At 43.0% G+C, this 26,570-nt stretch overlaps 1 protein-coding gene across 1 annotated transcript in view; it reads left to right on the top strand.

Moving 5' to 3' along the window:
- Window positions 1–26,570, top strand: part of FYB2 (FYN binding protein 2) — a gene marked incomplete at its 5' end in the record, with an annotated part of 107,853 nt that overhangs the window by 14,044 nt on the left and 67,239 nt on the right. The window lies entirely within an intron of this gene.

The following is a 26,570-nucleotide window of genomic DNA, read 5'->3' on the forward strand; positions in this document are numbered from 1 at the left end:
CAGGAGGGTCTGAGAGACGAGGAGGAAGACAGCATGAGGGTCCCAGCTCTAACTCTAAGCTGGGCTTCATGCCTGCTTCCCCAGGACAGGTCAGGTGCCTGCACTCCTCTCTGTTTACCTGCCCTCCTGGACTGCCTGGCCTCTGCGGTGATCAGCAGGCTTCCTGGTCCACAGGCAGAGCTTGGAGCTGGCAAGAGACGGCTACCAGGTGCTCACTTGTGGCTTTAGGTTGGGCTCGGCTCCTCATGAACTGTGTGGCCTAGAGCCAGAGTATTACCTGGTTTCCTCACGGGTCAAACACTATTATGCTAGAATAAGACTTTGCGAGATTACTGGCGGTGCTGATAAAAATAGAGGACCTATGATGTCATCAAGTGGGGTGGCACTCCCTTACCCTCGGATGGCTGAGCGCTGTTTGCGTACTTGGAGGTTTCTCCGCTTGACTGATTGCATCTTCCTTTTTCCTTCTCCCATTCTCTGCTCTCCTCTGTTTTTTTCTTCAATGAGTCTGTTTTCTTCGGAGAGTGTGTGTTCTGCTTTCATAGCTCCTTATTCTGCATTTGAAAGCAAATCATTTTCTCCCGTGAGTCATGCCGCTTCCCTCCAGGTGTCTGGTTTTAAGTCCGCACAGAGGACCTATCAGCTGTCCCTGGTCAAGACAAGCTTCCCCTTTGTCCCAGGGCATTGTGCCCTGACTAGCAGTCCAGTCCAGTTAGCTGAGTTTTGGAAACCGGTGAGCCAGGGTGCTCTGATACCGCTTCCCTCTCCCTCTGAATTTTCTCCAGTGTCCTGCCCTCAGAGCACACTGTTGAGCAACTCTGGGAAGTTCCTCCTTGGTGGAGAAGTGCCAGCTGAATAGATTTAGTGTGGGCGTAAAAAATGAAGCTGAGCTAGCTGTACTTTGCCCTCTCTGATGGACAGCATCTGCCCAGGCATCCGCTACTCAGTTGAAGCTATGCTACGACACAGGCAGATGTCGTTTGTACCATTTTTTTTTTAATAGGTGAGGAAGCTGACGGTCAGAACGTTATCATTCGTTTAGTGTCACACAGCTGGTAAGAAGCAGAGCTGGGACACGAGCTTCCATTTGTCAATAAAAGCTACCAATTGCCAGCTCCCAGCCAAGCATGGCTAGCAAAGATTACAACAGGAGAATGGGAAGAATGTAGGGGATTTAGAGAAAGATGTACAAAAGGGCATTTTTGTTAGCTATTAACATTCTTGTGGGATAAGTAAACACAATTACACAACTTTTAATGATCAGAAAGAGGAAAGAGAAGATTGGGGAAAAAAAACCATGGGTAATTTTTAACTGGAAAAGAAGATTGTTGTGATTTTTAGAAAAGTTTTTAAAATTCTGTCATTCAATATGTATTTTTTGAACATACGTTTTGTGTGACCAGGTCCTATCTTAGGTGCTATCAATGCAAGGAACCTGACAATCAAAAATACTTGCTTTCATAAAACAAAATCTAGTGGTAGAGAGAAATAAACTACAATGAAATATGTGTATACAGTGTGTGTGTGTGTGTGTGTGTGTGTGTATCCTTGTTTGTGTGTGTGTGTGTGTGTTGAGAAATGGCCATCAATGCAATGTGGATACACAAAGCAGGAAAGGGTTTAAAAGTCTGAGATCACAGAAGAAGCTGTCATTTTAAGTGGGACAGTTTCAATAATGATGATACGGAGGCAATTGAACAGAAACTTGAAGGAGGTTAGAGGGTTGGTTCTGTGATTATCCTAGGGAAGAAAATTCTTCAGAGAGTTAAGAGCAGATGCAAAGGCTCTTCTGAGGCAGAAACTTATCTGATATGAACAAAGAACAGCAAAACGGCCAGGCTGGCTGGTGGAGAGGAAGCGGAGAGAGAATGGTAAAGAGTCAGATCATGTGAAACTCTGAGGCCATTATAGAAATTTCAGGCTTTCCTGAGTGAGATGGTGAGCCATCCGAGCTTTGTGAGCGGATCAATGATGTGATCAAACTTAGGTTTGTATGAATCATCTGGCTGTGGTTCTGAAACTAGAAGGTAAGGGTCAGAAGAGCAGAAGCTGCTGACCAGGTTGCAGTTGGCCAAGCAGGAGAGGCTGGAGGCTCAGACCAGTCCTAGCAGTGAAGGGAGACAGAGGAGGCAGAATTCTGGTTACACAGAGGACACTGCCCATACTCCACAGCTTACTGTGGTGCTAAGCGGTGAGGTTCAGCAGTTCAGGTGTACTAAATGCATGTTTGACTTAATCTACCTTCAACTGGGGGCTGGGGTTGTGGCTCAGTGGTAGAGCAAGTGCCTAGCACGTGTGAGGCACTGGGTTCGATCCTTGGCACCAATAAAAATAAATAAAGGTATTGCATCTATCTACAAATATTCTTTAAAAATTATATTCAATTGGCCACAGGTTTATTAGACTGTAACCCCATCATAAGTTGAAGAGCAGCTGTATATTAAAGAAGTAGATAGGATTTAATGGATGGATTGGAAAGAGAAAAGAAAGAAATTGTCAATGGCTCCAAGGTGTGCAGCCTGAACATCTGGAAGAACAGGGTCCATCAATGTTTACTGAGATAATTTAAGACAGAGCAGGTTTGGAAGGAGATCAGGCATCAGTTCTAGTTTAAGGGGCCAAACAAGCTCTCAGTTATTCATATTTAGAGTTCAAGGCAAGAGGGGTAGCCAAGATAAGGTGCCTGAATTAGGAGAGTGTTGGGTGCTTAGGGTATGTCACCGTGTGGCTTTAAAATTCAGCCTCACATTCTCTAACATTCTTCCCATCCAGAGGAGAGATCTGTGCTCCTTTCCCTTGAGACTGTGCAATATTGTAGCTGCTTGGACCAATACGGTTAGGCACATAGAGCACTGTGGGACTTGGGGGTGTAACATGAAAGGCCTCGCTGCCTCCACCTCATCTGAGAACGTGTAATCTTGCAGCCCTGAGCCCCGGGGGCAGCAGTCTGTACCCCATGTTTTTCAGGCTGGAGACACCTCATGTAGACACTGGGGGACAGTTCCAGCTAAGCCACCCCTTCCAGGTCTTCCCACAAGGCTTAACACAGGCTCTGCAGCCCACTCGCCAGTGAGAAACCATCGAATAACTTCCATCAATACCTGAGGGCCAGAGAGGGCACCTGGGGGAACCTTGTCCACGTTCCTAACCCACACAATGGTGAGGCTCAGAAAATTCACTTCTTGTTGATGTTTTTTGGCCACTTGATTTTCAGGTAGTTTGTTATATATCGATAGATATTGAAGCAATTAGATAACCTTCAATCTCTTTTGTCATTAAAAAAGTTATTCTCTCCCCGAGGTATAAGACTTAAGGGAATGTTTATGAATATGTTTTATTATATAGTTTAGACCCCCAAAGAGGCCAGTGGATTTTTCTAGATTGGAACGTGAAGGTGTACCCCAATGCATGCCCTCAACCAGGTAGGTTTCCATTCAGTTACAGTCTGGGCAAGAGAGAATCATAGCATTTTTGAGGTGGGAGAACTGGTCAGTCAGGGAGCTTACAAATGGTGCTTGAACTCTTTTTTTTCCTCTTCTTTTTTCATTTTTATTTATTTTTTGTTGCTTTTGGATACACATGATGTTATATGTATATGGTATATGGTATACTTTGACATACATACATGGAGTATAACTTCCCATTCTTGTGGTTGTACATGACGTGGAGTTACACTGGTCATGTATTCATATATAAACATAGGAAGGTTATGTCCAATTCATCCTACTGTCTTTCCTATTCCCATCCCTGCTCCCTCCCCTTCATTCCCCTTTGTCTAATCTAATGAACTTCTTTGCTCTGCCCCCTTATTTTGTGTTAGCATCCGCATATCAGAGAGAACATTTGGCCTTTGATTTTAGGGGGATTGGCTTATTTCACTCAGCATGATAGTCTCCAGATCCATCCATTTACCAGCAAATGCCATAATTTCGTTCTTCTTTATGGCTGAGTAATAGTCCATGGTGTATATATATTGCATTTCCATTCATCTTCTGAAGGTGGTGCTTGGATTCTTGATGAATGAGCTTTGGAGTCATAATTGAACCACACTTAAGTTTACCTGTGCCTCTGATTAGTCAAGTGATCTTAGCAAGTCGTAGGAGTTGGGAAGTTGCTTGAAGAACAACCAGTTCAACAACTCCCATCTAGGGGGAAATTTGAAACCCAGAGGCAGAGATGGTCACATACTTTATAAGTACCACAGCCCGTGCGCCTCATGTGCCGTGGCCGGTCCACAGCCACTCTTGTTCACGTTGAGAGTAAACTGAGTCTGACCATCAGCCAGCCTCTCTCATCGTCTGATAGATGTCTAACAAGCATCTCCTGAGGGTCAGGCCAGGGAGCCACTGGGGGCCTCATCTCTGCAACAGGAGGTTGACTGAATGTCCCCATGGTAACGATGCTCTGACATCCTGGGACCCTCAGACACTCCTGAGGTCATGGATAGCTTGATTTTGACAGCATCCAGGTCTATCACTTAGCAAGGTTTCAAGAGCAATTTTATAGATTTTTTTTTCCTTGAATAATTCTTATTTTCCTTAACAATTCCTGATTTTTAAGGAATAAGTCCTACGTCAGGGGATCACCTGCCAAAGTAGCCCTGCCAACTGAGAAGGATCCACACCACAAAGGAGGGTGGAGGGCCAGGTGCCAGGGAGGAAGGTCAGATACCAGGCGTGAGGTTTCTTGTGTGTTCTGGGAGAACCTCTGAGGAGGGAAGGACATGATCACCCCGTTGGTCACAGTCCCCACCCGAGGCAGGCTGGCTGGATTGTGTGCTGGGTCCCTCGGGGTGAGGCAGGCATGGGCTGGAGCCACCACGGGGCTGAAATTTGTGCCAGCCTGCCTTGTCCCTTACCCTGTCACCAGCATGTGGCCCATGGCTGCTTTCCCTTTGAGTCAGGTCTTCCCTGGAGATAAATGGTTCCAACAGGCAAATCTGGTCATGTCACTCTACTGCTGAGCCCCTCAGTGGTTCCTGTTGCCCATATGTGGGGTCCAAGCCCTGCAGCCAGGCTGACCAGGCCAAAGTGCTCTGGTACTAGCACCGCACCCTCCCACCAGAACTCCAGCCCTGGTCGCTGGGCTGCTTTTGCATGGACACCCCACTGTCCTGCAGGCTGATTATCACTTCATTGTGACTCAGCTGAAACCCCACTACCCTGATCAGCCTTTCCCAGATCCTTGGCTGCAATTGGTCTTTCCTCATCTTGCAAGACCCAGGCCCTTTGAACAGACCCAGGTCTGAACTACAAGATCCCAGGAAACAAGGGTTATGTCTTGCTCAAAGAGACAGCAAAGCCTGGGCCTGAGAAGCATGGCCCCTTGGTCAACCTGAAAGGTAGAAATTTCTGGCCTTACCATATACTGGCTGTTCAGTGTTCAGCATCTCACATCATTTCTCTATGTCCCAGATGCCTCATCTGTAAAGGGGAGATAATAATACCCACCTCTTAGCACTCCACTGAGGTTTAAATATGTTAAATAGTCACAAAGAGCTTATAACAACTCATTGACCTCAAACAGGCAGTGAACTCTAGATATTGATAATAGTTGGACCATTATCTTTTGAATTGTATCTCTCCCGCCTCCTCCATTATGAACCTGAACCCCCATTATGTCAGAATGTGGCCTTATTCAGAGATATTAAGCCTTCTTTGGAAAGTCTTTGTAGAAATAATCAATGATAGCGGGCAGGTCATTAGAGTGGGTTTTAATCCAACATGACTGATGTCTTCATGAAAAGGGAGAATTTGAACAGGGGACGCACAGAGGCCAGTGGACATAAACACACAGGGAGGACAGCAAGCAAACGTGAGGACGCCAGCTACCAGCCAAGGGGCCAGGCCTGGAGCTGGTCCTTCCTCCAGTCCTCAAGAAGAACTCACCCTGCCCACCCTTGATCTTGCCCTTCCAGCCTCCAGAACTCTACGTTGATAAATTTCTCATTTAAGCCACAGTCTGTGGTCCTTTGCTGAAGCAGACCTAACAAACGAATATGCAGAGCTTATCAGCAAATTAAGAACATTCATGTAAATATATGGAGCTGTGCCCTCCCCCCCCCCCCCGCAACCTCGGAGGTGCTCTGGATCATGTTGCTGTTTTGACCTCTTCAAAAATAACAGCTGTCCCTTGCTCTTCATGGAAGAAATCTGAGCAGCTGTGTAGTCACTAGGCATGGGCCATGCACAGAAAGGATCATGGGACAGTGGCCAATGCTCCTCCCTGATTACGCCGTCCATTCATTTGATCTTCACACCTGTAACCCCTAAAGTAAGGTGCTTCAGAAACGTCACGGGCCATGTTTTTTATCAATACTGAAAGGACTTAAGGTTTTATTACTCTTCACTATTATTACTGTAATCATCTTCTTCACTTTGCAGATGGGGCAGGGTTCAAACTCAAACATGCTTAACTCCAAAACCACTGGTCTGGTCCCTTTGTATCATGATGGTAGTGAACGGTATATGGGAAAGAGGTTTTAAAAAAATTAAGCCAAAAGATCTAAATCCCCAGTCAGATCTGCCACCCACTTGCTAGGTGGCCTTGAACAGTTCACTGATCTTCTCTGAACTCCAGTTTTCTTTCCTTGGCATGAATTTAATGATACCTACTTGTCAATTTTGTATACGAAGATAATATAGGGAAATATATTTGAATGTGCTATAAAATAATCAAATCCATCACTAATACTCAGAGTTGCTGATATAATCAAAATTCCCCCAATCTAAAATCTGTAGCAGAGCTAACATTAAAATTCAAACCCCTTTCCTAACACTCTGCACTCTTTTGTGAACTAACCAGTGGCTTATTGCAAAATCAATGTGTGACCTCAGGCAAGAAAAAGAGGGGGTGGAAAGTTGGGAAAGGTTTTAAACCATTTGAATACTGAAATATTTATCACTTGAACTTTTTCAGAATAAACGTGGTGAAAGCTACCACTTTTCACTCCCTTAAAAAAAAAAATCATTCAAAAGTCTGCTGCGCTCTTATTTGTTCCAACAGTGCTATTTTCTGAACCTACGTACAGGACACTTTTCTCTAGTAATGGTCCAAGGAAAGATCATTGGAGTGTGAGTCTTGGACCTGGACTTGGGATCTGTATATTCCACTCAGGACTGTGTGCGTCTCTCTCTCTCTCTCTCTCTCTCTCTCTCTCTCTCTCTCTCTCTCTCTCTCTAACTTCTATATGTAAAAGAAAATGTGGTATTTGTCTTTCTGGGTCTGGCTGATTTTGCTTAATGTGATGATGTCCAGTTCCATCCACATTCCTATAAATGTCATTATTTCATTCTTCTTTATGGCCAAGTAATACTCCATTTTGTATGGAGTTCCTTATTTTTTTTATCTGTTGTCAGACACCTAGGATGATAGCCATCCAAGAAGTCCAGAGTATACTAAGATCAGAAACATAGACATTCATGATAAATTATGATAAATTCAGTGATAGAGAAACATACAGGATATTAAGGATCATGGGAAGGAGTTCATATCCAAAATGGGGAGGAGAGATGGAGTTGAGCTAGTCATAGAAGACTATCAGCTAAATCTAAACAAAAGGAAGAGCAGACCCAGAGCAGAAAGAACCCATGGATATTATATTAACCCTTAGACTCATTAAAAACTCATACTCAGGGCGGACTGCCTGGGCACAAGTCACATGCCATTGGAAAAATTACATCTCTCTATGATTCAATTACTTCATCTGAAAAATGAAAATAATGATGGAACCGGTCTCATAGTTTGTAAAGGTTAAGTGAGTTTAAAATGTTAAGTTCTTAGCATACCACCCAGCACATAGCTGGCACTCAATACTTGCTATTATAACAAAATGTCCATACTTCCTAAATTTTCTGAAGTGTGGCATGACAGAATTTGTAGACACAAAGTATCTCAAAGGAACATGTGGTCACAGCTTATTTGCCTTCACAGCTTACTTGACTCTAGAGGAATAGAATAAAAGAGGGAAGGAGAAACGGGTTACAGAAGAGCATAACCTGGAATCATAAAAGCTGGGTTCCCATCCCACTGGCACAAACAGGGGAAACCGCTTTATACTCTTATGGTTAAGTCTCCTCATCTATAAAATGGAATTGGTAATACATTGTCGGCCTTCTTTCAGGATGGTTACAAAGATCAAGTGACATCATCTGTGGGGAAATATTTTATGAATTATAAAGCAATATACAAATGTAAACTAAGATTACAACTAAGATGTAATCAATGTTATACTAAATAATACCTGGGGTAGGAAGGTGTGGGAATTGACCCACAACTCCCCCCCATGCTGTTAATTTAAATCACAGCATATCTGTCCCAGTTGTTATTTTGTGTAGAGTTGATTGAAGCTTCAGGGCTCTTCAAGATGTGTTTTTAAATTACTAAGCCCAAGTGTATATGAATTCCCAGGTGGAATCCTTAGGGTCTGAAGTTCCGCTGAGGAACTTCAGGCTTGAAAGATGACCATCCAACCCAACCCAAGGTTGAGAAAAAATTTAAAGCCTAATATAAAAGCGTCTGCCACATCTCACCGCACCCCTTTTCAAATAAATGGAAAAATACAATGTAGAGTCTTTTCCACCACATGACTAGATGAGATTTTATCCAAAACAAATATGATATGGAAAACAACAGTTTTCACGCCTTTGGGCCTATCTTGCTTGGGCAAACAGATGTTCAATTCACGATGAATGGTGATGTGGGTCTTGCCTTGGGAAAAATTATACTTACCATCTTCCTGCATTTCCCCCTCTTCACTCCACTCTAGCTCGCCCACACTTGGCCTGCTTTCAGTCTCCCTTCACTTCTCCTGGCTAATTGCTGCATCTGCCAGTTCCCAGCTTGGGAGCCATTTCTTTGCAGAGAGCCTTCCCAAGCCACCACTTCCGTGCCAGGGCCCGAGATGGCAATTGCTCACCAAACATTCCCTTTGCTCTCTTAGCAACTCTCAGCTCCTCTTAGAATTAGATGGGGGTCATTTGATAAGCGCTGGCCGATGGGCTTTGAACAGTAGTGAAGCTCCAGGCACCTGCAGGAAAGTGGGAATCTCTCTGCTCCTCCCACAACCCGCAGTGAGACCCATGCTGAAATGGCAACATCACAGAGGGAGAATGAATCCCTGAGTGAGCAGTTCACCTCAGACTCATGTTGGCCATGTGGCATTTGGGGTGAGGGAAAGACTTTTAGGTTCAGCCACTGAGATCTGGGGGCTGCTGGGTTATCACAACAGAACCCAGTCTATCCTGACCAGTGTGTACCCTGGAGTATTGGGGGGTTTTGTTTGTTTGTATGAGAGCATTATATTCGTTTCCTATTGCTGCTGTAACAAATGATCATGAACAGAGTGGCTTCCAATGCCATTAATTTACAGTCTTGCAGTGCTGGAGGTCAGAAACCTAAATGGGTCTGTAGGGCTGCATTCCACCTGGAGGCCCTGCAAACCATCTGTTCCCTTATCTTTTGCACTTTAGCAGCCACCAGCGTTCACGGCTCAATGACTCCTTCCTCCAGCTTCGGAGCCATCCGAGTAGCATCTTCTCCGCTCTTTGGAGACCATCCTTACATCTTCTAAGACTAGGACCTTCCAGCCTCTCTTACAAGGTCCCTTGCAGTTATGTGGAGCCCACCTGGATAACCATTCACCAGGTGGAGCAGCCCGACAAACTATTCCCAGGTTCCCACGGGAGGACATGGGCAACCCTGGGGCGGGGAGAGCATTGCTCAGCCTACCACTGACCAGTCCATCTTGAACACACTGCACCCAAAAGCTGTTTTCAGAGCATGCACAACGTTGTTAAGAAATGTGTATTTAACTTCTCCATGTTGTTGTACTCTCTATTGTTAATTCCACTCGGAAAAAGCAGTGTTTGTTTCTAATTCACTGTTCTCTCTCTTCTGGTGTCTTAAGTAGTTGAATAACAAGAATGATGACAGTGGCAGTGACATTATTAACTGTTTACTCTGTGACCAGTATTCAGATAGGTGCTGGGGAGCTTACTACAAGCTTCTCAAATCTGAAGGCATCTCGTTTTATAGATGAATCAATGGAGGAACCACGTGATTTCTCCCAGATGGCAGAGGGACATGCCAGATATCCAAGCCCTGGATTGTTTGATTCCAATATTAGTTCTATTTTCAACTGGGCCTCGATGAGTCAATGTTTGTGCATTCTTGCTGAGGACCCAAGGCTCCAACACCTTAGAGTCAGCAACTAGATCACTCCTATTCTCACCTTCTGTCTCTCTAAGCTAAGCAACTGCCAGGGACTTATCTTTCTGCCTACGTTGTCTGGCTTCAAGTCTTCGGATATCCTCTTGGCCGTTAACACAAAGAAGAATTTCAGCTAATGCTCTGTGAAGCCGCCTGCCTCTGCCTCGCTCTGCCCTCTGATTGTTCCAGCTGTTTGCCTCAAGCTGTCCTTGGAGCCAAGTGACGAAGCCTGACCCCATCCCCATAGATGAATTCAAGGCCACCTCCGTCTGGTGGGCTTTGTCAGTTATTTTCCTTGTTAGGGTCCCCTTGCTATTTTCCAGATCTTTTGCTGAACAAAAGTGAAGAGGAACCTCTTCTGGGAGGGCTTGAAAAATGGGCACGTGGACTGAGCCTTAGCAGAGCAGAACGGGTCCTTGTCATAATGAATGAGTGTTGCTAGCCAGCGTGGCACAAGGTAGGAAGCAGAGAGCTGGAAAGGGGGAGAGGGTAACTTCACAGGGTCATGTCACAGAATGGGGAGAATAGGTGCAGACTGGAGCGGACTTGGGAAGGAAATGCGTTCCTCCTGCCGGTGAATGCAGAAGAGGAGCCAGTCACAGCTGAAGCATTCCTATTACTGGAAGCTAAGATGTCACCAGTCAGACCCAATAATCACTTTTCCCATCTGAAGCCATCAGGTCAGTTAACCCTACACATATTTGCTGAGCTGCTGATCATTTCCTCACTGTCAGCATCACCATGACAATCATATCAGCATTGCCGGCATGGTCCTCCTCCTCATCCCTCTCCTTATCAAATCCCAACTACCTTCATCATCATCGTGGGCCACCTAGGTGCCAGGCACCAGGCCAGCATCCATGTCCAGGCAATCTTATGGTGGGAACAGTTGTATCCCCATTTCACTCATCAGGACCCAGGGGACCTGAGACCTGAGACAGCTTTGTCCAGGAGACAGAGCCAGAATTTGTAGAGGTAGAGTGCCCAACCTAGGACTTCTCAACCCCAGATCCCATGTTCTTAGCCCTATTTCTGCTCTTACAGACAAGGCAGCCTAGGAGGAAGGGGAAACTGTAAGGAAATAACAGTAAGATAAACAGTTTAGTGGAAGGAGCTACGGGGTTTCCAGGAGTACAGGGGATGCACCACCTCCTGCTGCAGACCTGATGAAAGGCTCCTCTGGCAGGTGCCCCTGAGCTGAGCCAAGCAGGACAAATGCTTTTCGGATAATAAACAGGAGAACATTCTGGGCAGAGGATAAAATGTGTGTGGAGGCATGGAGGCATTGATTCCCCCAACAAATATTTATGGAATGTCTTCCCTGCTCTGAGCACTATGTTAAAACCTCCAAGGGTGAATGAAAGAGTGTAGTAAATCCAGCAGAGTGGATGGAATGGAGGAAGTAAGACTGCAGGCTTCCAGAAAAATAAGTATGTGGAGGAGGAAACGAGAGGCAAATAAATCGTTCAGGGCATGCCCATCAGATATCCCTAAACAGAAATCGGAAATGCTTTGAGATCTGAAACGCTCTGAAATTCAGAACTTTTTGAGCACCAACATAGTGTGCCGAATGTTTTGAATTTTAGAGCGTTTTAGATTTTGGATTTTCAGATTTGAGGTGTTCTATTGATAAACCCTATGCAAATATTTTTTTTTTAAATCTGAAGAACTCCAACATCTGATCTCAAGCATTTTGAATAAGGGATGCTCTACCTGTACTTTTGTTATGTTTTATTGTTTGTAATGCATTCTGCTATAAAGTGGGCACTGAACGAGTCATTGAATGAATGACTGCATGAACAATCTCTCTTAACCTTTCAAGCAAACTATATACCTAAAAGTTCCAAGAGGACAGAGAACATTTGTTCCCCACTCTCACCACTTTTCTCTGCAAGGGACACCAAGATGCACAACTCCAAGGGACGCTGTTCACATGGTGGTCTACATAAAAGGCCCCTGTGGTCACCATGTGACAAGTGCTCCTGGGGGTGGACAGGTTGGTATCCTGGGTTCATGTCTGATGTAGAGATTAATATCTGTTGGAGACAGGAAGGAACATTACCCAGAGAATTCCGTCATCTACCCTCTGACTTCTCCAAGGGACATTCGTCCAATCACTGCTGTAAACCAGCATCTCTGTTTCATCAGCAGGGAGGAGACTTCAAGTGCCTGCTCAAATACACGTCTGGTTACACTGGTCAGGTGTTCGTATGTGAGCAGAGGAAAGTTATGTCGGATTCATTCTACTGTCTTTCTTATTCCCATCCCCCCTTCCCTTCATTCCCCTTTGTCTAATCTAATTAACTTCTCTTCTTCCCCTCCTTACTCTCCCTTGTTATGGGTAGCATCCACATATCAGAGAGAAAATTCAGCCTTTGGTTTTTTAAGACTAGCTTATTTCACTTAGTATGATATTCTCCAGTTATCAAGAATACAAGTAACAATAAATATTGTTGAGGATGTAGGGAAAAGCTTCACTAATACATTGCTGGTGGGACTGAAAATTGATGCAACCACTCTGGAAAGCAGTATGGAGATTCCTTAGAAAACTTGGAATGGAACCACCATTTCACCCAGCTGTCCCAATCCTTGGTTTATACCTAAAGGACTTAAAATTAGCATATTATAGTGACATGGCCAGGTCAGTGTTTATAGCAGCTCAATTCTCAATAGCCAATCTATGGCACCAACCTGGATGCCCTTCAATAGATGAATGGATAAAGTAGTTTATATATACAATGGAAATGTAGTTTATATATACAATGGAACATTATACGGCCATAAAAAAGAATAAAATTATGGCATTTGCCAGTAAATAGATGAAACTGGAGAATATCATGCTTGTTCTTTGAGTAAAGAAGATCCACAGGTTCAATGAGAGGATTAGCAGAACACATACTTAGCATAAAGACTATCGAGCATCAATTCTTGTTGGTTGAAGAAATTTTGAAAGGGTCTTTCAAACACCTTCCAGTTGAATTTCTTGATCAGTTCCAACCAAAAATTTAGGCTGTGATAATGTATTAGAGCTAGGATTGAGGTCAGGAGGTCTGCCACTTATTAGTTCTTTCAACATAAGCAAGTACCTTGATATTTCCAGGTTTAGCTTCTCACCTACACAATATAGTTGACAGTTGATCACTCCTCCTTTGTAGCCTGATTTCAGAGTAAACAAAAGTCTGAAAGGGGCCTAACTCAATGTGATATAGTGAAAATCTCTTGAGTTTTGAAATTAGACCTTGACATAGTTTATTTTCTGTGACTATAACAAAATACCTAAAACTGGGTAGGTTTTTTAAAACACAAAAAAGAACAGCTATAAAAACTGGGAAGTCTAAGCATGGTGCCAGCATCTGCTCAGCATCTGGTGAGGGCCTCCTTGCTTTATCTTAATGTGATGGAGGGTGTCACACAGTAAGATGGAGCAAGGATGCTAGCTTATATCTCCCTTCCCCATCTTAAAAGCCACTAATATCATCATACCTCCCTAACCCCCTTATCTCATATAATCCTAATTACCTACCCAAAGTCCTACCTTTAAATACATTAATATCTGAATTTGCAGATAAATTTCCAGCAGGTAAGCTTTGGGGGTTGGAGAGAGGGACACCTGCATACACCCAAGTCCTCACAGTTAAATCTAAAATTGTCTCTTATTGTGAACTTGATGGCACCAGTGATAATGACAATTAGCCCTAGGAGAGAAGAGACCACACCCCAGGCTCTCTGATGACACATATCAAGGATTGCCGGGATTAACTGAGAAAAGAGTAAACACTACTGTTGTTTCCATTTTATTGATGGGAATTAAAGTGATGAAGACTAAATTCAAAACTGCCCACTGTAAATCAAAGGTCCAGAATCCAAACACAAATTAGCTGACTAATGAGCAAGGTTTTCAGTCTCTAGGCTAAACTTCTCCTAGCACTGGTTTTCTTATCTGTAAAATGGGGCTAGCTACACCTGCTGTTCTGGGTTGACAGGGGCGTCTGGGGCTATATCTGGGAAGCAGCAGTTGCTGCAGCCCAAGGTCAGTAATGGCTGTAGTGTAGCAATGGGGTGTCGGTGGTAGGGATGAGGGGGAGGGAGTGATGATGAATATAAAGGAAATTGGCATCAGATCTGTTTTAAAATTTTTTTTAGTTGTAGATGGACATAATACCTTCATTTTATTTGTTTGTTTGTTTGTTATATGTGGTGCTGAGGATCAAACCCAGTGCCTCACACATGCTAGGCAAGTGCTCTACCACTGAGCCACAACCCCAGCTCTGGCACTGCAGATCTTAAAAATGACATCCCTTGCTATTATCATGGAAAGAGGTATTAAATAGACAAAAAAAGGACTGTTTTCTCTTCTATAAAATGCAAAATACAAAAATACATAATGTTGGGCTGGGATATAACTCAGTTGGTAGAGTGCTTGCCTAGCATGCTCAATGCCCTGAGTTCAATCCCCAGCACCATCCAAAATATGTGTGTGTATGGGGCCTGGTTTCATTTATAAGGGTGTCTTTGATTTATTTTACTGTTTTTTCCTGTGGCTGGGACTCTTACATAAAAAAAAAAAAAATCTAAGAAATTAAAATGGCTAAAGAGTTTACAATGTGTACTGTGGGCTGAGAGCAATCCAGGGACTCAAAGAGGTCACTCAGCCCTTCTTATTCTGGAGTTCAGTAAATTGCACTTTACGTATAACTGTCATCAATCCAAAGGACACTGAGTGACTGTTCTGTCGGGGTCACGGAGGGCAGTGAGGAGAGCAGGAAGCCCTCTCACATAAGCACAGCTCTGTGGTCTGTTTTCCCATCTCTTTGGCGAGCAGTCCCGTTCTTGCCCCAGGTTTTGCAGTGCCAATGAGCATGGGGGACAGCCATCAGGGAGGTAGTCGGAGAACTTGGCCTGTTGGTAGAGACCATAAATTCTGACATCGGGTCCTGATCCCCAGGCTGCCAACAAAGCTAAACTTGAGCCCCTTTGCAGGGAGCTGCATTTTAAAATAGGCATCTGAGGACGGAGAGTCTAATTTTTCCTCTGAGACCCTTTCTCCACCCACAAAGTGCCACAAATCGACCTTTTTGTGCATGGAAACAATCTCAATCCCCATTGCATCATTTGGGGGTGGCAGGATTTCCTGAAAGACATAATTAACCTCATCTGTCTGCAATGACTGGTTGCCTCCCTTGGTTGTTCACACTGCTTGGGGTTTTCTCTACAGGCCCATGCCTTAAGTAAGGGAAATTGGAGATTCAAAAATGTCATTGTCATAGTCACCATCCCTGCGTGTAGTCAGAATCATGAAAATGCCCATTTGTGTTGATAACTTTGTTTCAATGATTTGCACAACTAGGGTGCAGCCCAGCCTCATTTCTCACCTCTCCTCCTCTCCTGTCTCAGGCTCTGGAATCTCCATTTTCCAGGATCTCTCAAGCCTCCCATCTTCTCCTCAACCTAAATGCCCCACACTTTGACATTCACGCTCTTCTTTCTTCTTCATCTCTTGCTTTGTCTGCAAACATCCCCCTTGCCTTCTGCAACCCAATCAGGTTTTTCCCTGTGCTGCCCCTGGTGCGGCCCTGTCACAGCGGTGACCCTGGGTTGCTGTCACTGTCTGTCTAAGTGGTCTTTTCACAAGCCTGGACCCCAGGAGGGCAAGGTGTGTGTCTTATTCATGTATGGTATCCACAGTAGGCACTCCACAAATAAGTGAGGGATGGATCTGGAGAAAGAAGAGGGAGCCCCTGTCGTGAAGGAAAAGGTGTGCTGGAGCAGACTCGTTTCAGCACGTCACAGGCTGTGTGGGGCATGTGTCCTCGCTGGGCTCGGATCTCAGCTCCAGCGCTCATTTGTTTTGTGACCTGAGCGAACCTCAGGAAATTCAGGCACTTGGTTTTTGTCTTCCTCTTCGGGAGCAAGCTGAGAAGCCTGTTGTAAGGATTAGAGTAATTGTCAACATACACATGTGGCTATGCATAGGATTGGAAATGCAATGTAAAAAAGGGTCATGTTCTAAGAATTAATGCACCGTTCTTTTATCTAGAACTGCTCCTAATTTTCCCTCATCTTTCACTCATAAATTCATAGAAAGGCTTTTTAGTCAATTCAGTTTAATTCAAAATGACATGAATTGTCTATCTCTCTGTGTCCAGGTGCAATGAGAGAAGTATAAGTGGAAAAAACAATTAACCCAGTCCTTACCTCTGAGGACTCACCATGTGAGTGGGTTTGGGTAAGCAGACACCCATATACATCACTAAAATACAAACAGGTAACTGGAAAGATAGGGGTAAGCCAAGGCTGCTATGAGGGCACAGTGCAATTGCACTTAGGCTCTCCCAAGAGCCTTGTGGGAGAGACTGATCAAAATATGAACAAAGTTAGCCCAGCAACTACATACAGAAAGGGCATTCAGGGGCTGGGGCTATAGCTCAGTGGAAGAGCGCTTGCCTAGCATGTGTAAGGTACTGGGTTTGATCCTCAACACCACACAAAAATAAATAAATGAAATAAAGGTATGGAAAGGGCATTCCAGGTAGAGTGAACCGCATGAGCAAATGTACAGAGGCAAGTCTGGTTTTCCAGATGGGCTGAGTTGGAGGCAGGAAGTGGTAGGAAAGGAAGCTGGAGATGCAGGGAGGACAAGATCAGAGAGAGCCTTAGGTGTTTAGCTGAGGATTGTAAATCTTATCAGGTTTACAGGGGAACCATTGAGGAGTTTTAAATTGGGGTGGCATGATTGGAACACAATTTAGATGCATCATTGATGTGAGATGAATTGTTAGTTCTCTGAGAAAGCCATTTAAAAGAGAGTTTCCTCTAGACCATTACTCTAGAAATCTCTTCATTCATGCATTCACTATTACTTTGGTAAATATTTACTGAGCACTTGGAGTCCACCATCATGCTTGAACCTGTGGGCTCTATCAAGATGAATATGCTTTTCTGCCTGCCCTAAGAAGCTCATGGGAGATGGGAGGGTGAGACATCCCTTTGAGTAGTTGTCATAAGACAAGAAAAGTGTCAAAAGGTATAAGACCAAATGAGATTTGCAGATGAAAAACTGTAAGATATTTCCAGGTGAATTCTTAGGCCAGATGCTGAGCTGGCAATATAATAAGCTCAAGATGATTCATGAAATTAGGACTCCCCAGAGATTCTGTTTCAGTGGAGCAAATTCTGGGTTCCCTGAGATACCCCAGTATACCAACCAAGGATAACAATCATCGTCAGAAGAGGCCTGGGCAGAGGATTAAATTTTGAAGGGGACCATGATAAAGGCTTCAGGGGAGCATTTGAGCTGTGCCTAGAAGGATGAGTAAAATTTGGATAGTTGATATCTATAAAGGACATTCTAGATATTTCAGATGGTGGGTAAAGCATAGGCTAGGGTGGGATGTAAGAAAGCATGACCCACATCAGGGGGAGCCTGAGATATAATGGGGAGGGGGTGGCTCAGTGGTAGAGTGCTTGCCTAGCTTGTATGAGGCCCTGGGTTTAATTCCCAGCATCGAGAAAGAGAAAGAGAGAGAGAGAGAAAAGAGAGAGAACAGTGGATTAGGACTAGATCAAGGAGATGAAGAAGTTATCATCTTAATTGTTGACTAATTGTGAACATTTTTTTTTCAAAAACAGTGAAATTTTAGAATGCAACTATATTTTAGAGACATCAGATCAATGAAGAGGTCTTTAGGTGAGGCTGAGTGGCCAGTTAGAAAATGATTACAAATATCTCAGTTGAAGACAACTATGGGACTAGGGAGTATCCATATCAGAGCTACCATTTATTATGCCTGAAGATGGATAATTGTTTTGCTTTTTTCTTCCTCTTCTTTAACCCTTGAAAAAAATCCTAGGAAATGAATAGGAGCAAGTCCATGACACCTTTTCCCATAATCCCCAAATCTAATAAGCTCTGAAAACCACTAATTTGTCATAATGGTTGTGATATCAAAAGCCTAACTGAACCAATATGAGACAATTTATGGTCTTTATTTATCCTGAATTAGATGAACATTACTGTGTTTTGCTGCAGAAATAGTCACAGGTTTGACTACAGCTTGCTGCCTCAGACCACACTTGAGTGTATGTATATAGAATTTGTTATACAAATTCTTTCTAAAACTGTAAATTTTCTGAATTCCAAAACATATCTGGCTCAGCTTTTCATATGAAGATTGTAGACCTAAGTTAGGGTTGTTTTGTTGATGTTAAAACTAGATCTTAGGGAATCCAAACAACTTTTCAAAGATTGAAGAAGAACTTAATCCTTATGAAGGGAAGGAAGAGGTGGCTGGAAGGGGTTTGACAAGTGGGGGTGTTGACACAGTTTTCCTGTCAGTCACTGGGGAGATGATCAATTATAAAGCCAAAGTACTGTTAGGACTCTTGGATGAAAATTTTAATGGTTCTATGAATGATGATGGGTGGATAGATGGATGGATGGATGGAAAGATCTGCATGTCGAGAAGAGCACAGGCAGATAGAGACTAAAGAGTGGCAAAGTGGTATGATGTAAACTCCACCAAGAGCCCCTCTGCACCTGTATATCTGCTTTCCTTATTGCCCTGAAGGCAACTGAGAGTCTTCATTACTTCCTTGAGTGAAGTTTTCAAAGGCCCTAACCACAATGGCTTCTGGGAAGAATAACAACTTTCTTCTTTCTTTCCCTTTTGAGCTACCCTCTTGCTGTTCTGATCTGGTCACCTGGAATCACAATGGCCCTTCCTGCCTCCATGCCTTTACCTGTGCTGTTCCTTTAGCCTGATATGTCTTTGGCGCACCCTCTCTCCAATGAAACCCCCTCGCCATTCAATTCTACTTCCTCTGGAAAGGATTCTCTGGAAGAGCTTTGCCAAACTAACTCTTGATTTCACTGTGTATCTTTGGACACCCTATGCAGTACTATGTTTAGGTCACTCTTTACATACTGCCTTCACTAAAGGGGGATCAAATGTTTTGAATTGTTCTGTTTAGCTGAGAGCTGAAGATACAGTGAGGGAAAGACACAGTTTCCAAATTGAAAAAGATGAAATTTGATGGGAAAGCAGACTAGTGAATGGTTATGATAAGCTGGAGTATGGTGAACACCAAGGCAGATCAGTAGCCCCAGACAAGTGCCTGAGGCCTGTGGTCCAGACCTGGAGGAGGATAGGAGGTTGGGGAAATCAGTGCCTTGAATGAGACTTTATGGTATTCCAGAAAGCCATTATAGGGATGATCAATGGAACTTAATTTGAGGCCAATGAATTACTGGTTTTGCAGTACTAAGATAAGATAAGTAGTAAGATAGGATCCAAGGGTAGGATATCTAAATTGACACTTTGAAGATGATCAATGTCTCTGGAAATCAGTGACTGAGGCGGGATAGTAGGCAAGATTATCAGAATTGACACCGGGATGTTAGAAGGATTATCTACATGGATTGGAGTTTGCTTATTGCCATTAGAGTAGTCAAGGAAGGTGAGGAGTGAGCCAGAGGCAAAAATTCCTCAATAAATAAAGGTAGTGATCAGTGATATTGAAAAGTTCTCAATAGGAAGCAGTGGGCTTAGTTTGGCATCCTCTTCACAGGAGATGGTATTTCTGAGGAAGAAGGAATGGTCTGGAAGCATCAGTGGGGAGCTGGGAAAACACTATCCCCCACCTGGCCCAGGAGTAGAAGAGCAGAGAAGGACGAAGGGATAGTCATTGAAAGCATCAAAGGAGCCCCTCTCCAGGGGAGGCACCATTTTAAGTTAGAGAAGAAGGTGGAGGGCACATTCATAGACGAGATTGAACATGTAAGCAATTTTGCTGACCCCTGACCAAGTGGCAGAGACCAAGTTAACAGAGACCAAGTCAGAAGCAGAGAGCTCAGGGGAAGGAATGGGGAGGGAAGAATGAGAAGTGGGGTATAGTTAATGATGTTAAACAGATCTGAAGGGGACAGAGCTCTGTGTTAACAGACTGGCCTGGCTTTTTGACAATGACCCAGACTTACTATAATGCAAGCCGTGATAGCCTGATGTTTTAGGGGAGGTGGGTCATGGACTCGCTGTTGCCTACCATTTAGGATTGGGAGTGCAGGAGCTTTACTGATCATCCACAGGGTGTTGTGATGAGGGACAGCAGAGCACAGTTTTGATGAGTTGGAGTGTGATAAGCACAACAGAGGAGAGCAATCTCATAGGTCAGACTCTGTCAACTGCCTTTGACATCCTCAGTGGGCAGTGTCCTGGCTAGGGAGTGAGAGATTTTACTGGTAGCTCCAGGAACTCTAGATATGACCACTTAGCACTTACCAGAGTCTGCACTCCTGCCTGAGGGTCAGCAGGAACAAGCATTGGTCCTTATATCTTTGTGATGGAAACTTCTAACCTTCCCATTCTGTGTCTCTGACCAGGGTAGGTGAGAGGAAATCAAACGGTGTTCTGTGCCCTGCTGTTCTTATGCCTGACCCTGCCCAGGGGACTTAGGAATTAATCACTGGCACTAGGAAGACAGCTTCACCATTATCATAGCCCCTGGAATGGCAAAGGTTGAAGTGAAGCCCTTTTATTTATGAAGGTGTCTCAGATGCTATTTTTAAAAACGTCTACTCTCTTCCATCCCAGCTAGGATTTGATAGCTATTACTGCCTCCCTTTCTGGGCACATAATTCCTTGGCTTCTGCTGCCCTGTCTGTGTCTTGGATCTTGAGCTGGCATATTCCTTAGGGTGAAAGTTTTTGCTCACCAGGAGAAGAGTGTTCAGACCTGTGATAAAGCCATGCTATCAACATTGCCTGTGTTTTTCCCTGTAGAGGACAATATTCAGAAACTTGCAGAAATTCAAAACTAGTTAACTTTTCTTTTTAAATCAAAGTATGCATTGAAGTTGCATCCTCTCCTTTTGGAACTTATTTTATATATGCTTTTATGACAGCTTTCACATGCTGAGTCACTTCTGATCTATTGAGCACCTGTGGTTCTTTTCCATGTCATCTTGCTACAGGGTGTGATGTGTGCCATCATAGGTGTGAGTCTGAGAGCTGTGACACAGAAGAAGGATACCTCTCAGCCCTCCACATGAGGATGTGCTGAGGAGAGCATGGAGCAATAATTCATATCATACTTTATAAACCAAAGATAAGGACATATGGTTCATAACAGAATTTTTCTCATTTGCAAATTTATTTTGAAAGGGTATAACACTGAATTGTGTTTTATCATTTGTTTTTGCATTTTCATATCACCTTTTAAATTACATTGAATCAGAACTATCTTGAAAATCCAAGACTATATAGTCATAAAAGCCATGTAATTTATTACACATTTAAACCCTATGTCAATTATATCAGAAACAATGTTTTTCCCATGTCAGTATAAATAACAAAAAAGTCTGAGAGAGTATTTAAAAGGAAATGCAGATTGGTTTCCTGGGATTTTAATTTGTTTGTTTTGATCAAGTGATTACTGCTTAATTCCTAAAGCAAATGTAACATATTCAAAATTGGTTATCTTTTATCTATGAAATTTCTATGATACAGCCAAAGAATTAAAAATTAGAGCTAAATTTATAAGTAAGGTATATGAGCAGAACAGCTAAAAGGAGCTCTTGAACCATACAGACTTGGATTCCAATTCCTATACCACTTTCTATGTAAACTGGGGCATGAGTTAACCTTTCTTTACCCCCAACCTTACACGTAACATGAGGCAGTGATGGTGCCTGTTTTATAGGGTTGTTGCAGAGATTATTTATGATAACGTATATATGGCCACAACCTATGATCCATCAACTCAGAAGACTGAGGCAGGAGGACTGAAAATTTTAGAAGCCAGCCTCAGCAACTGAGCAAGACCCTGTCTCAAAAAGGGAAAAGGAGCGATACAGCTTAGTGGTAGAGTGTCCCTGGGTTCAATTACCAGTACAAGGAAAATACACACACACACACACAGATACACACACACACACACACAAACACACACACACACACACACACACACACACACGAGTTGATGTTGATGAGAAGAGAATAGAAAAAAATACAGTTATCAAGTGTCTGAAACTAAAAGGGGGGAATTTCTTCTCACAAAGCTGATATTACAGCCTTCATATTATGTGATCTAAAAAATAAAATCAACCCCCCAAAATTGTCTAAATCTAGGAAAGCAAATTCTTGGATTGAAAGAGTCCAGGACAGAGCATTGCACAAGCTCTGACCCTTCCTAATATAATCTTGGGGAAGTCACTTAGGCTTACAGTGCCTCAGTATTCTTGTATGTAAGTTGGGAATACACTGGGTTTAAATGAGTTAATGTATATGAAGTGCTAGAACAGTGCCTATTTTATTATTGTTATTATTATTCCTTACATTCCTATAAAACAAAAACTGGCTGGGAGAAGTTTGTTTTATTGAGTTTTGTTCTGCTGGTTTAACTAAGTATATTCATCTAGCTGTGATAATTATTGCACCTAGAATAATGTGGTGCAAACTGGTAACCATTTCCCACTTGTCTCATGCTTCTGAAAGAGCAGTTTCTTTGTTTCTGGTGGCTGCTTGCCACCTCCTTCCCATATCAAAGAGATAAGCCCCTTCTGTTTTGAGGACACCACTGTCTTTTATCTTAGATTATTTCCACAATATTTCTGTATTGTTTTGGCCTGTGTTTCCACATGAGGTATCTGAGGCTTGCAGGGTCCAGATCAGAAGTGCGCAGGCTGTTTTCCAGGGCTATTTTCTAGGTTGTCTTCTGACCTTATTGTATTTAGATACTTTACTAAGCTGCCTTCACAAAGATGATAGAAGAAAAATTTTAAATTCTGAGCAGTTTTAGTTCATGTGAATCTGCTTACTTATTCAAAGCATTCATTCACTGATCCATTTATGCACCAAAGACTCTGTAAACTGCCAGGCTAGTGCCGGTGAGACCAAGATACTATTCTTATCTTCCATGGATTCTGAAAGCTTGTAAATCAAGGACTCATTCATTCACCAGTGCAGACCGAATAAGCTTCCACCTCTTAGTGCTACAGCAGTGACCAAATATTGAAATACCGACAAACTTGTTATCAGATTGAACTGAAAGGATTTGTTATAGATTATTCTGGAAATTACTAGGAGGCCCCAGGGATGAGCTCATCTGCTATAGCTAAGAGAAAAGACTACTGTCCACATGGAATTATTCCAGTGGGAACCCATGGATGTTGCTGTCCATTGCACAATACAGCAACCTTGACCTTGGCCACTCCCCAGGGACACACGCTCATGCTCATCTCCTCACTTCCTGTGGACACCTTTGCTTGGAAGAATTCCAGCCAAGAGAGTGCCAGGGAAATGTGGCTCTGGGGTTTACAGACTCTGCACTCGGGGAAGGTTCACTGTCTACACGCAGGGTAAGGTAAGCAGGGCAGGCTGCTTTACAAGGAGTGGTCATGACAGATGTGACTAAAATCACACTTAGCTGTCAAGAGTCATCACATTGGTGTTTTGCCTTTCAAGTTGAAGATTCAGGTCTTTACCTTCAGAAGACCTGGCCTCCACCTCCTCCAGCATCTCCCTCTGGACACTGGGACTCTACTAAGGTGGAATTGCTCTTTCTTCCCGTATCATTTCATCCTGCTCTGCCTCATTCATTCTGCTTTCTCTGGGTTCCTTTCCTACCATTCTTTGCTTGGCTGGATGTTTCAGCTGAGAAGACTTCTCCAGAAAGCCTTCTTTCTCTAGGTCACATTTGAGTCTCTTTTTTTTTATGTTCACATAAGCAGATTTTGTGCCACATATCGATAATTTCCTCTGTTATGTTAGAACAATCTGTTCATGTCTCTCTTCCTCATTCCATGAGCTGCAAAAGGTCAGGGATGCCTTCTTCATCTCTGTACCCCCAGAGCCTGGCATAGAGTAAATTCACCAATATGCCTTTTGAAATGACACAAGTTGAATTTTGAAAAAGTAGGAATTACTTGTTCAATAAATTGGGAGGAAGATAGACATTTCAGGCTGAGAAAATAGCACATTCAAAAGTACAGGGTCATGAAAGAGCAAAATGGGTTTAGAAACATGTGCACAATTCATTGAAGTTAAAAAAAAAGCCCACTGGGGAGGGGCCAAAATGGCATCAGAAAATTAACAGAGTTGGGATTAGGATGGGTCTTGGGTGCTAAGAAAAAGTGTTCAAGCTTATTTGAAAGCTTCAGGAAGCCAAATTGAAGGATTTTAAACATATAATGGACTTACATGATCAGATTTGTGTTTTTAAACAGATTTGTTTAACAGCGGAATAAATGGAGGATTAGAAGGGCTCAGAGTAGAACCAGAGAGACTGCAAAGAAGTCATTCCAAGTAATAAGGGAGACAGACCTGAAGGCAATGGAAATAGCATGAATAAGGGGCAGGCTTGTGGGCTGCTTAAGGCTACAGATTAGTAGGATTGGTTGGGCTACCTATGCAGCTCAGTGGTAGAGCACTTGCCTTCCATGCACGAGGCCCTGAGTTCAACCCCCAGCACCTCACCACACCTCGTCCACACACAAAAATATATTATATACATATATGTACATAAAAATATAGATAGATATTTCTATCCATCTATCTATGGGTGCATGGGTGCATGTGATGGGGTGGGGGGGAATTGGGGGAATTTGGGAACTGACTTGCTGTGGGAACAGAAAAATTGAGACTGGTTTAGTAGAAGGCCACTCAGCCACCTCTCAGAAACTCTTCTCATGCTCAACCCTGAATTCCCACTTATGGGTAATGAATGACAAATGACAAAATGTATCATATCTCTTCCCATCTACAGCAAGGGGAAAAAATCTAGATGTTAGTGTGGAAGGGGTTTTGGAGGGACCCAGGCTAACCCCTAATTTGGTGTATGACTGAGAGAAGGAGTGAATTCTCCACTCTTCCCCTGAAAATCAGTAGCCAGCATCCAATCCTGTCTCCATTGCATCTTCTATTTAATTCTCCACTCAGCACTGGTCTCTAACATTGTCTTGTGTGTTTGCTTATTTTCTATCTCTCCCTGACATTAGGATGTCATATTTAAGGGCAGAGTTCTTGACTATATCAAACAGTGTTCTGTCTATAGAGTGAATGCTTAATGAAAATTGGTTGAAAAAGGAATGAGTCAGGTACAATCAGGTCTGCCCATCACCAAACCTGTTATCTCTGCACAGGACCTTGGTTTGGAGGTTATCAAATTCATAATTCCATTTCCTACTAAGACTTTGCTCAGTCAGTTCCACAGAGATTAAAATCTATTAAGCAATAACATTGTACTTCACATGGCTTCAGATACAAAGAGCTAAACATAAGCATTATTATATGACTTCAAGAATATTAGTCATTGACCTACGCACACCTGTTAGGAGGGATGATATAAAAAATAAGTGTTGGTGAGGACATAGATAAGTTTTGGAATCATTTTACACTGTTGGGAATGTAAAATGGCACAGTTGCCATGGAAAACAGTATGGAGGTTTCTAAAAAAAAAAATTAAAAATAGAATTGCCATGTGATTCCACTTCTGGGAACTGAAAACAGGATCTCAAAGGAATAATCTCTATACCTAGATTATAGGAGCATCACTCACAATTGCTAAAGCAAATATCTGTTTTTATGGCTCTTGTTCAACCCAAGTTGCCCATTGATGGTGAGCATAAACAGAATGTTTATATATGTATGTATGTACACATTCAATCATTCAACCTAAGAAGCAAGAAAATTCTAATTCATGCAGCAACATGGCTAACCCTTGAAACTATTGTGCTAAGTGAAATAAGCCAATCACAAAACATCAAATGCTGGATGATTCCATTTATAGGAGATAACTACAATATTTAAATGTAGAGTGGGAGGGTGGAATGCAGAGTTCTTGTTTAGTAGGTATAGACTTTTAGTTTTGAAAGATTAAAAGAGTTCTGGAGATTGGCTGCACAACTGTGAATCTACTTAACACTGCTGAACTATATACTTCAAAATGGTTAAGATGGCATATTATATGTCATGTGTGTTTTGCCACAATTTAAAAAACATTTACCACTGAGGTATGCATATCTGTTACCTTATTTATCCTTACAAGAACTCTGAACTGATACTAGAAATAGAAGTCCTATTTTATAGTGAGGACAATAAGGCTCAGAGAAGTGAAATGATTTGCCCAAGGCACACAGCAGAAAAGGGCTAGGCTGAGCTTCACTGAGGCCTCCTGACTTCATACCCAGTGAAGGCTCCTGCCATGTCCAGGGACAGGAAGTACAACTGGATTAACTTGTCTGCTGGCTTAAGTGTAAGAAATCAACTCCTGGCAATTTGTGGAGAGAGCTGTAAAAGTGTCCATGGGATGTGGGTGTGGCAGGGGAGAAAAGAGAGAGAAATCCAGCATACAAATGCAAGCCAGTTC

This window comes from Spermophilus citellus, assembly GCF_964194105.1.
Source record: "Spermophilus citellus genome assembly, chromosome: 9".
In the NCBI taxonomy this organism is placed as follows: Eukaryota; Metazoa; Chordata; class Mammalia; order Rodentia; family Sciuridae; genus Spermophilus; species Spermophilus citellus.